The following is a 12,915-nucleotide window of genomic DNA, read 5'->3' on the forward strand; positions in this document are numbered from 1 at the left end:
AAGGAATAACAGAATCTCCTTTACTTTTGGCGTCACAACAGCGACTGATTGGGAGAGGTGCGCCATGTGTGGTTTAACCTTCAATTTATTGATCATCCCAAGACTGACAGGGAAGAAGAAAAGCTATTCGTTTCAATCGTGGTCTCCGAGCCGATCAATAACCTTCAAGATTTACCGTGGCAAAGTTTCAAATATCTTCCGCAGCGCTAAGTCATCCAAGGCACTGGGTCTCGATGGAACCTCTGCAGTGATGCTGAAGAATCTGAACTAACCAAGAGTCGAGTACCTAACCTGAGGTCCTCAACATGTCTTTGCACACTCATATATAGTTTTCGGTGGATGGAAAATGGGTAAAGTAATCCTGTTATTGAAGCCTGAAAAGGAGTCAGACAAGGGAAAATCGTACAAAATCCCTTCTCTTGCCGAATGCAAAATTTGGCCATGAACATTCCATTAAGGAACAGGATTCGAACCTAGGCGTTCAACGTCATAGGCCAACATGCTAAACTTTACGCTACAGTGGCATCCCTTCTCTTGCTAGTAGCCAATATACTTCGTTGTAGAATTTCCAATTGCTGAGCATCAACATGGATTTCGTAAATTGCTTAATATCCTGCACATATTGGCTATGGTCTCAATCCGGCAAGCCATGTCATAGGATGGTCTATCAAAGCTTTAATACGGTTAGCCATGCCATGCCATGCCATGAGGTCCCTCCAACCAGGTATGAAACGTTCTACCACGAATACTTTTGCGGTCACAATTGAATGCGGAATTTAGGGACACGAAGTCTATGCCCGGTAGTCATCCAAGATGGGGTATCATCCGGGAATCATCCAAGATGGGGTAATATCTCCAGCACAGTCTAACCTTAACCTATTACCTAACCTTTCTCTATTCCGCTCCCTCCAGATGATAGTGAGATCGTATCATATTCCGACGTTCTCTTCACACGGCATCGAAATCGTATCATATGCGGATTATTGTATGATCATGGCTTGAGCCTCCTGAAATCGACCTTGCAGCTGATTTCGCAGCAATAAATTTGAAGATTTCCGCCACTAAATCGTCTGACACATGGTTCACTTCGGGCCCAGCGAAAGTACGTCGGCAACTGAATGTGAGAATCGGTGGCGTTGGATTCCAACGAACAACTAATTTTTGATATCATATTTGACAGCCTGAAGAAATCTTGTTGACGACATAAAAAGTAAATGGCTTGTCAGAGGTAAACACCTCAGTTGTCATTGGACCACCTTCATCAGAGAAAAACTGTCCCTCCCGTGCGTAGACAATTACATGTTCTTTAAGCTGTATGTTTTAGGCAATTATTGCAGCTACCACCAAAATCACCATATGTGAGTAGGCATCCCCCGTCTGTTTGGTTCTACATGGTCTAGATCGAGATGTTCAACGCTACAATAGGGAACTAATAGTTCGAATAGACTTAACTACATATGTTCCGGCAGATGCAGCCACCTCAATTTCTATTGGGCCAGCATTTATGCCAAATTGCTGCACTCAACCAAATTTGTTATTCAAAACAGCAAACATGCTTGATAAAACAGCAGTTTTTGTCTGCTGAAATCGGAAAGCAGACATTCCTGATGTTTCAGCAAACATTTCTTACTGCTATTTCAACTAACAAAATCTGCTGCTTTGAGTACACAAGTCTGCTGGAAAAAAATTTTATGCTACTTTTTATGGTTGCCTCTTACTTGTTTTGATTATTTTAGGCATTTTTATACCCACCACCGAAGGATGGGGTTATATTCATTTTGTCGTTCCGTTTGCAACACATTGAAGTATCCATTTCCGACCCTATAGAGTATATATATTCTTAATCCGCATGCACATCTAAGACGATCTAGCCATGTCCGTCCGTCTGTCTGTTGAAATCATGTTAAATTCGAAGATGAGCTATATCGGACTATATCTTGATATAGCCCCCGTTTAGACCGATCTGCCGATTTAGGGTCTTAGGCCTATAAAAGCCACATTTATTATCCGGATTTTGCTTAAATTTGGGAAAGTGAGTTGTGTTAGGCCCTTCGATATCCTTCGTCAATTTAGCCCAGACCGGTTCAGATTTGGATATAGCTGCCATATAGACCGATCTCTCGATTTAAAGGTTTTGGGTCCATAAAAGGCGTATTTATTAATCGATTTCACCGAAATTTGGGACAGTGAGTTGTGTTAGGCCCTTCGATATCCTTCCTCAATTTGGTTCAGATCGGTCCATATTTGGATATAGCTGCCATAAAAGGTGCATTTATTATCCGATTTCACCGAAATTTGGGACAGTGAGTTGAGTTCGGCCATTCGATATCTTTCTTTAAATTGGTCCAGTGCGGTCCAGATTTGGATATAGTTGCCATATAGACCGATCTCTCGATTTAAAGTTTTAGTCCCAAAAAAGGAGCATTTATTGTCCAATGTCGCCGAAATTTGTGATAGTGAGTCGTATTAGGCCCTTCAAAATTCTTCTTTAATTTAGCTCAGATTTGTCCAGATTTGGATACAGCTGCCATATAGACCGATCTCTCGATGTAAGGTTTTGGGCTCATAAAAGGCGCATTTATTATCCGATTTCGTCGAAATTTGGGACAGTGAGTTGCGTTAAGCTCTTCGATAACTTTCTGCAATTTGGCCCAGATAGGTTCAGATTTGGATACAGCTGCAATATAGACCGATCTCTCGATTTAAGGTTTTGGGCTCATAAAAGGCGCATTTATTATCCGATTTCACCGAAAATTGGGACAATGAGTTGCGTTAAGCTCTTCGATAATTTTCTGCAATTTGGCCCAGATAGGTTCAGATTTGGATATAGCTGCAATATAGACCGATCTCTCGATTTAAAGTCTTGGTCCCATAAAAGACGCATTTATTGTCCAATTTCGCCGAAATTTGGGACAGTGCGTTGTGTGCATCAAATCGGTCCTGATTTGGATACAGCTGCCATGTAGACCGATCTCTCGATTTAAGGTTTTGGACATATAAAAGGCGCATTTATTGTCCGGTTTCACTGAAGTTTGGGAAAGTGAATCGTATTAGGCCCTTCAACATTCTTCTTTAATTTGGCTCAGATCGGTCCAGATTTGGATACAGCTGCCATATAGACCGATCTCTCGATTTAAGGTTTTGGGCCCATAAAAGGGGCATTTATTATTCGATTTCATCGAAATTTGGGACAGAGAGTTGTGTTAGTCCCTTTGACATCCCTCATTAATTTGGCCCGGATCGGTTCAGATTTGGATATAGCTGCCATATAGACCGATCTTTCGATTTAAAGTCTTGGCCATATAAAAGGCACATTTATAATCCGATTTCACTGAAATTTGACACAGTGACTTATGTTAGGTTTTTCGACGACCGTGCCGTATATGATTCAAGTCAGTCTATATTTGGATATGGCTACCAAAAAGAAAAATATTTTGTTCTACAAAATTGAACAATGGCTTGTACTTATTAGACCACTCAATATCCGTGTCAAATTTGGTTCAAATTGGACAATATTTCGATAAAGTTGCTATGCGGGAATAAATTATGCATTTTTCACCGGATTATGATGAAAGGTGGTTTACATATATACCCGAGGTGATGGGTTTTAGAAATTTTGTTCGAAGAGATGATTTTAATTTGTGGCATATTACTGTAAAGAAGCTTCCTGATCCATTCATTGATATACATTTCGAAATGTGGCTGAGCTAGCTCGCATTTGTTTTTAATTGCTCTACTAATCTACACATGACTGGCATGGCCTTTTGTATATAAATTCAAAGAAAAAAGGTTATGGAAAGTATACATTCAGTTGTGAGTATAAACATTCACTGAGACACACATTTACATATGTGTTCTATTTTTTCTTCTGACATCCCCATCATAATTAAGCAGCAGTCATTTTCGGCAAACAGTAAGCCTGCTACTCAGAATTTGCAGTACTACTGCTGTAATAGCAGAACTACTGCTACAATAGCGGCAAAATTAACTACTAATATTCAGCAGACAATGTTTGCTATTTTCATCAAACTTTTTCTGAGTGTCTATTTGTTTGACGCGTATGAACTAGGACTAACAACAACAATAAAAGGAATGCCACAGCTCAGCTTTCCTTCTCATACTAAAAATTTTGAATATCTTGAGATCATCAATTATTGTTACCTTACCTAAAAATATATGAAACACCATATTTTACCATTTTTGGGCAATTTATGAAGTGTGTTCTCTCTTTCTAATTTTATATCAATGAAACTTCCACATTCATACTGTAGAATTTTTGTGTGAATTAAACGTGTTTACTGGCTATTTAAGTCTCATCAATATTTCTCTGCTATACATAAAATAAACAGCAAATACCGGTTACGGCTCATTTGAATCTCTTGTAGATAAATGCATGACTCTCTTTTTTATTATTGAGAGTTCGGTATTCACACTCTTAATTGCGTCATATTTGAATATCTATCTTATCGATTAAAGAGAAAGGGAGAGAGAGAGATCTTTAGCCCCCTACTATCAGCTGTAATTTCGTTTTCATTTAAAATTCTAGCTACAATTTGAGTGTTCGGCGAATTGGGTGGTGGTGGTGGGAGAAATAAAAAACATTTTGTTAAACATCTTCCCCTATATCGTTTAGCACAACTCATTGCGTCTCATGTCTACTTGTGTGTGAGTATCTCTGCCTATCTTAAGAGCGATAAGTATTCGTCATTATTGTCGGCATTAGGTGCAAAAGTTTACACATACCCACACAATCCTATGCTGTGTTATTTGCATTATAAAATGTACGCACGACTTACGTTATCAATAATGGAAGAGGTTACCAACACTTAATATCAATGGGGGGTATGCACAGTGGGATAAAACAGAAAAATGGGCTGATCATTTATTCTCTGATGCGAAGGCATTTGCGAACAGATTTCGAATCTATTTTCTGATTTGGTCTCGAGCTTTTGATACGAGGGCTGCTATATAAATTTCTGGCTTAATAATGAAAATGTTAATTTTTATACCCACCACCATAGCATGGGGGTATACTTAACTAGTTATTCCGATTGTAACACCTCGAAATATTAGTCTAAGACCCCATAAATTGTATATATTCTTGATCGTCTTGACGTTCTGAATCGATCTAGCCAAGTCCGTCCGTCCATTTGTCGAAACATTTATCTGTCGAAATCACGATATAGGATGAACGCGTATAGCTAGCCTCTTGAAATTTTGCACAGATACTTTATATCGATGTAGGTCATTGGGGTGGGCCATATCGGTACAGATTTAGATACAGCTCCCATATACACCGATCTCCCAATTTGATTTCTTGACCCCCTGAATACCGCAATAATTGAGACACCTCCAGGTCCGGTACTGCCGATATAGAGCTATACAACGTGTACATACCGCCGGTTGGTAGCTGTGACTCAATTAATGGCCAAGCTCACAAGCCCGACATAAGTGAGTAGCCCACTTATGGCCATGATCGTCTGATTCTAGGGGACTTTAATGCGCATCAAATTTCATGGCATTCTCCTCTGGGTAACGACCAGCCGGGCATAGCTTTGGCAGAGCAGATTGAAGGCTCCACGTTTTCACGGTGAATGAGGATGCCCCCACTAATGTGACGAGGAGGTTTAGCAGCTCATTAGATATTTCCATTGCATCCCCTCATCTCCTAAGTGACGTATCACGGTAAGTCGTCACACAGTAAGATGGAAAAAAAAGGGAAATAAGTGTGTCATTTTGACACGGATAGGGATATCTTCATGAAATTTTACATGGTTATAGCTGATATGAGTTATCCAGTTTATATTCAAAATAGTTCAGGGCCCTAGAACTTCCAGGGGCCCATTGGTGGGACTTCGAAGTTGGTCACCTCGGCCCTACAAAATTTTGTTCGGGCTGTCAAAGGGGAATAAATGGTTCGATTTTCAAAATCTTTTCTTTGCTGGAAAGTGCTTACAAAGCCCTACAAATAAAAAATAGGCCTAATCGACATAAAAACGGAGGCCCTCTTATCATTGAGCTTTTAATGTAATTAGAATGCACCCATTGATATGAGAAAAGTATCCCCTGTTTTTAAATGGAATGTTCATGGGAAATTTAGTAGTAGTTGTAATAGCCTCAACTCATTATTGGTAATTTTTTCGAGGAGTTTGATTTTTTCTTCCGCTGGATAAAAACTTTTTCCCTTTATATATTCGCTGAAACTTTGCAAGTAGAGATTTGTAATGATTTTCAACTTTCGTGCCAAGTATGATTCAAATCGGTCTATTATCTGATATAGCTCCCACATAAACCGATCTCCTGTTTAGTCTATGTGGTGGGTTGCCAAGATTTGGCCAGGCCGAAGTTAGCATATTTTTTGATATCGGAAGTGAACGGACCCTCCCCTTTATCACAAAAGTACTACCCAAAAATAAAAGTGTACCGATCGGGACAATATGGGACTCGAATGAAATGTATTCAGGAGTAGAGTACGAATTTCATATTAAAAATTTGGTCCAAGACACTGGGGGCAACCCCAACCTCAAAACCCACCAACAGCGGGCCGCCCCAATTCCAAACTCGGCGTATGTCAATATGGGATTAAAATAAAAAGTATTTGGCACTGGATACGCATATAAAATAGGTCCATCTCCAAAATTGGATATCAGATTCGTTTTCTACTCTCAAATATCTTTCATTTGAGTCCCATATTGTTATAATGGGTCAATGTTCCTATTTTGCATATTTTTAGGAGAAAAAGCACCACTTAATCCTGAACGCAAATTTTGATGTCATATTCGTAATCTACTCCCTAATACCTTTCATTTGAGTCCTATATAGCCATGCTCGGCTAATATGCCTATTTGGGGGTGGGGCGACCTCCCATTACTTGGACTTAATGATTTATGCCATATTCGTAATCTACTGCCAAACTCGTTTTTTGGTCTCCAATGCCATTCGTTTGATATCCTTATTGTGACCATCGGATCACTTTCGGATATGGGTGGCGTTTTTGGGGTAAGGGGGAGGATCCGCCTCCTATGTTTCCTTCCAGACAAACGTACACAATCTATGAAAATTTTAAAAAAATCGGTTCAGCCAAGTATCATGTAGTCATAATGGGTCTAATGAGGGGTGGCGTGACCCCCTATTCTTCTTCGATCTAATTTTATATGCCAGATTCGAAATCTACTCTCGAATACCTTTCATTTGAGCCCCATATTTAAATGAACGTCGAATATGTCTGTATGGGGAGTTTTCGGTTTGGTGTCCAATGGGTACTTATACTCAAATTTCAAAACCATATTCGCATTATACTCTCCAATACCTTTTATTTGATACTGATATTGTCCCGATCGGTCCACTTTTGATTTTGGCATAAGGGAAAGGGTCCGTCCCCCTTCAGACCAACCTGCACAATATGCGAGAAAAATCGGTTCTGCCATTTTTCAATCTATATGGAACAAACAAATCGAGTCCCATATATCCTTGATTAGCTAATGTGCCCATTTTGAGCGTTTTAGTGGGGATGAGATGACCCCCTACACCTCGACATTAATTTGTATGCCAGATTCGTTATCTACTCCCGTATACATTTCATTTGATACCCATATTGTCCCGATCGGCCCACTTTAGATTTTGGGTGGTGTTTTTGGGGTAACGGTGGAGGGTCCGCCCCCTTCTGTTATCAATAAATTAAAAAGCCTATTCCTACTTCTTGATCATATTCGTAATCTACACCCGAATATCTTTCATTTGAGTCCCATATTGCCATGATCGTCAAATAAACCTATTTTAAGGGTTTTGGGACTGGGGCGGCCCAGCAGGTACTGGGACCCAACTTTTATTATGAAATTCGTACTCTACTCTTGAATACCTTTCATTTGAATCACATATTGTCCCGATCGGTCCACTTTTATTTTTGGGTAGCACTTTTGGGGTAAGGGGGGAGGGTCCGATCCCCCTCCCGATATCAAAAATTATATAGCCTATGTTTCCTTCCAGTCCAATCTATACGGAACAAACAAATAAAAACAAATTGCATTTTATATATAAGATTAATTTAAGAAATATTTTGCCTTAATTTTCAAAAAGGCTAGGCAACACTTACCGAGCTACCCTAATGTAAATTCGTATGCAAATGCATACGCACAATTTGTTTATTAAGAATTATATGTATACGGAAAAGATAAACGTGTTATGCCATAATAAAAAACGAAAGAGAATTGCTCAATTTCGGCAAATTTAATCAAATTATCAAAAAAAAAATTCTATCAATTCTTTATAACACAAAACGCAACACCCAAACTAATTCAAAAACTAAGCTTTATAAAGGGTGATTTTTTTGAGGTTAGGATTTTCATGCATTAGTATTTGACAGATCACGTGGGATTTCAGACATGGTGTCAAAGAGAAAGATGCTCAGTATGCTTTGACATTTCATCATGAATAGACTTACTAACGAGCAACGCTTGCAAATCATTGAATTTTATTACTAAAATCAGTGTTCGGTTCGAAATGTGTTCATTCACCGTAACGTTGCGTCCAACAGCATCTTTGAAAAAATACGGTCCAATGATTCCACCAGCGTACAAACCACACCAAACAGTGCATTTTCGGGATGCATGGGCAGTTCTTGAACGGCTTCTGGTTGCTCTTCACTCCAAATGCGGCAATTTTGCTTATTTACGTAGCCATTCAACCAGAAATGAGCCTCATCGCTGAACAAAATTTGTCGATAAAAAAGCGGATTTTCTGCCAACTTTTCTAGGGCCCATTCTCTGAAAATGATTTGCAAGCGTTGCTCGTTAGTAAGTCTATTCATGATGAAATGTCAAAGCATACTGAGCATCTTTCTCTTTGACACCATGTCTGAAATCCCACGTGATCTGTCAAATACTAATGCATGAAAATCCTAACCTCAAAAAAATCACCCTTTATTACCTATACCAAAATTCCCATACAAATTCACCAATTGAATTTTCTGGGGCTTTCTTAGATGTGAACACAATCGTCCCCTTTACACACTCATAATTTCTTCTTGGAGAGAAGAACAAGTCAGAGAGTGTTAGGTTAGGTCTGATCGAATCTCGGGAACCCACCACCAAGATTGTGTTAAAAAATTACCCAATAACTCAGTTCCGAATTTTGAAATATATTTCAATTTGGAAGAATTAAGAAGTCTAATCCGGTGGTATCGGTTTATATCGGGCTATATCTATTGATTGACCCATGTGAATGACATTTGGTGCTAGAGTGGTACTGCATAAGTTTAGATCACTATCAAATTTGAGCCAAAATGATATGACCTACATATTTGCAATCCCTAATTGCTTAGTACATCGTGATTTGAATGGACGGACATGGATAGATGGACTTTCAATGCCAACATGGTCGCAGATACATATATCGTTACAAACGAAATGACAAAATTAGTATACCAATTCATTCCATGGTAGTGGGAACATAAAATCAAATCAAGTGCTGTCAGTGTTTATTTAAACCGACCTCTATTTATTGATCTCGCATTTGTTGACTGTGACACACTTGCTAAAAGAGAAGAGAGAGCATAAATGGTGAGCAAAAAAATTTAAATTATTTTATTAATGAACTTGTAGCAGAACTTTGCTACAGACACTACACTCAAAAAAATAATTCGTTGCAAATAAAGAAAATTTTCGACAGGTAATTTTTTTATAAAACCTTGATAATACCTCACATACTTGACATATAATGTTATTGGTGGTTCGACTAGTTTTTATACCATCCACCATAGGATAGGGAATCCCCCATTGGGTATATACTAATTTCCTCATTACGTTTGTACCACATCGAAATATTACTCTGAGAGCCAAAAGTATGTATATTCTTGATCATCTTGACTTTCTAAGTCCATTAAGCCCTGTCCAACCGTCTGTCAAAAGCACGCTAACTTTCAAATGAATAGGTCGGTTGGGATTGTATGGGGTCTTAGACCAATAATCGTTTTCACAGAGACTGGCGTCATAGTAAATTCGACTTATTATCGAAAGAACATTTTGAAAGCGGCTTTGGAGCCGTGGGCACTCAAACATTTTAGTAATAGACCATAGACGTATCAAATAGACTCAACACCATCATATAAAGTTAGGTTAGGTTGAAAAGAGGGTGCAGATATTAATCCGCCCCATGCCACTATGTACAAACACCTAAGCCAGTAATCGGCTTGTTGCGCGCTCTAAAAACTATAAAGTAACCTCCAAAAAGAAAATTTCAAGATAGGAATTCCGTGTTACTTACAAAATCCTTAATTGTTTTCAATGCCACTCCCCTAAGTTGGTTCATGTCTGATATTGTGTCTCCACCTAAGTACCGGTATCTGTTGGACGCGAAAGCCGGGCAATGACAAAGGAAATGCTCCAAAGTCTCATCATCTTACCTGCATGCCCTACACATGCTATCACTTGCCGCACTGATTTTACATAAGTGAGTTCGTAGTCCTATGTGTCCCGTTATGATACCAATAGCTATACTGACCTCCTTCTTGCTTTTTTTAAGTAATAGCCTCGTCTTTTCATGATCTGGATTCCCCCATAGGATTTTCGCCGTCCTACCGACCGTTTCGCTGTTCCACAATGTTGTATGCGCATTTGTCGCCCACTCCCTTAACTCGAACTGAGTCGACCGAAAAGGCTTCGGGTTAACCAAGTTTATCGTCTGCCCTTTCATTTCTCCTTACTCAGTTATGGCCCGGCACCCAAACGATGCGGATTTTGCCATCCTCAGAGAAGGCGTTAAACTTCTTCTTACACTGCAAAACAGTTCGTGAACTTACCCGCCTGGTTGTTATTGCCCTTATAGCAATTTTACTGTCGGTAAAGATGTTCAGACTCGACGTTCTCGCGTTAGCACCACACCACTTCACGCATTCCGTGAACGCCCGGATCTCCGCCTGCAGGACCGTATTATGGTCAGGCAGTCTAAAACAGATGTCAGTCCCTGGGTTTTCAATGTAAACACCCAGGCCCACTCTGTTCTCTACCTTTGATCCATCCGTGTAACATGATCTTCCAGATGGCAATACTAGGGTTCCGTCAATCCACGACTGTGCCGATGGCACCTCCCATACCTCTTAGAGTTATTATAACATCGGGTTCAAATCCCTCCTCAGTCAGCATCCGTAATAGGTCATTTATGGTGGTTACCCCTAGGAGTGGCGATAAAATGCCCTCGTGTGGCGTGCCCTGTGCCCTTTCTCCCTTATACTTATGCCATTGGGCACACAATTTATCCACCTGTTCCTTAGCTTATGGTTTATCCAGTCTCTAAGGACCGGGTCCACCCGGTACTGGTCTAAGGATTGGATCAGTGTGTCGCTCCACACATTGTTAAAAGTCCCCTCGATGTCAATGCATACCGCCTTTGTGTACGTTTTGGCATCGAACGATTCTTCTATTTTATGCACAATCTCGTGCAGGGCAGCCTCCACCGACCTTCCTTTGACATAGGCATGCTTTTTGTATTTGAGCAGTTCGCTGGATGTCATACTCTTTATCATGGTGTCCACAATACGTTTCATGGTTTTGAGTAGAAAGGACGTAAGGCTTATGGGTCTGTAGGCCTTTGGTGTCGCATAACCCTTGCCTCCTGCCAGGCTTTCGGAGTATATGAAAGTCCTAGGCACGCTGTGAAAATTTTGGCCAGACGAGCCGCCAGATAGTCTGCCTCTTTCTGTAGTAACGCCGGAAATATCCCATCAGGTCCGGGTGACTTCAATGGTTTAAATCTCCTCAAGGATTCCTTCACCAAAATTCCGTTATTATAAACCTTCGATCAACGTCATTATTCCAAGATTCCGGTGTCTCCGTGAGTTCCGTCGTATCCTGTGCAAAATGGGTTTTCATCAAAAGCCTCAACATGTCCTCCGTTGTCTCTGCTCTCACTCCCATAAGAAAGACGTCAAATATACCTGTCAGCAGAATCACCTTCATAGTGACCGAAGCGGCTTTATTTTGATGGAGATTTATCTACAGAAAATGAATTTTGACCAGTATTCAGATTTTCTACCACTGCTGCTTTAAGCTCATCGTCTCCGTAAGACAGAAGTTCATCCTCAAAAGACTTGTTTTTTTCATGTAACCAACACGCAGGGGATGTCCCCTATATATGCAGTGCATTGCGTTGGCAATTAGGAAAGTTGAGGGTTGGAGGGGTTAAAGAGGGAGTAGTGTTTAATGATATTAGTCTTAAATTTCTGAACGTCAATGTCGGGAAAGACATTAGCCGGAAGTCGATTCCACATACGAATGGTTCGGACGAAAAATTAATTTTCTCGGTAATACATTGTTCGGTCGACTGGCCAATCAATTACAAACGGGTGTGAGTTCCTGGCAAGTCTTGCATTCCTGGTGAACATCCTTACGTCAGGGATAAGGAGACGAATATCCCTGGAACAAACGCCATGAAAATAACGATAGAGCAGCACAACCCTATCCATATTCCGACGATGTTCAAGTGAAGCAATAGAGTTGGATACCCTACTGGCCCCAATCAACACCATCGCTCTCCGTTGAACCCGATCAAGTAGATCCAAGGATGATTTTGGAGCTCTTGCCCATATATGAGAGTTATATTCCATCCTCGGCCTAATATAGGTAGTATAGATATTGAGAAGATCAGAAGAGGTGAAATATTTCTTGCACCGCTTAAGAAAGCCCAAACACTTGAATGCTTCTTTCGACACTTTGAATACGTATTTTGACCAACGGACATCAGATTGTATCTTCATGCCCAGAACATCAAGAGCATCTGACTGCTCAATATCTATACCGTCGATAGATATCGACGATTGAAGTGGGTCAGTGAATCGCCTGTAAGACAAGAAACAGCACTGTGTCTTCTGTGCGTTAAAGTCTACTCTGTTCATTCTAACCCACTTGGAAATGGCCAACAAAT

Source organism: Stomoxys calcitrans, chromosome 2, assembly GCF_963082655.1.
Source record: "Stomoxys calcitrans chromosome 2, idStoCalc2.1, whole genome shotgun sequence".
In the NCBI taxonomy this organism is placed as follows: domain Eukaryota; kingdom Metazoa; phylum Arthropoda; class Insecta; order Diptera; family Muscidae; genus Stomoxys; species Stomoxys calcitrans.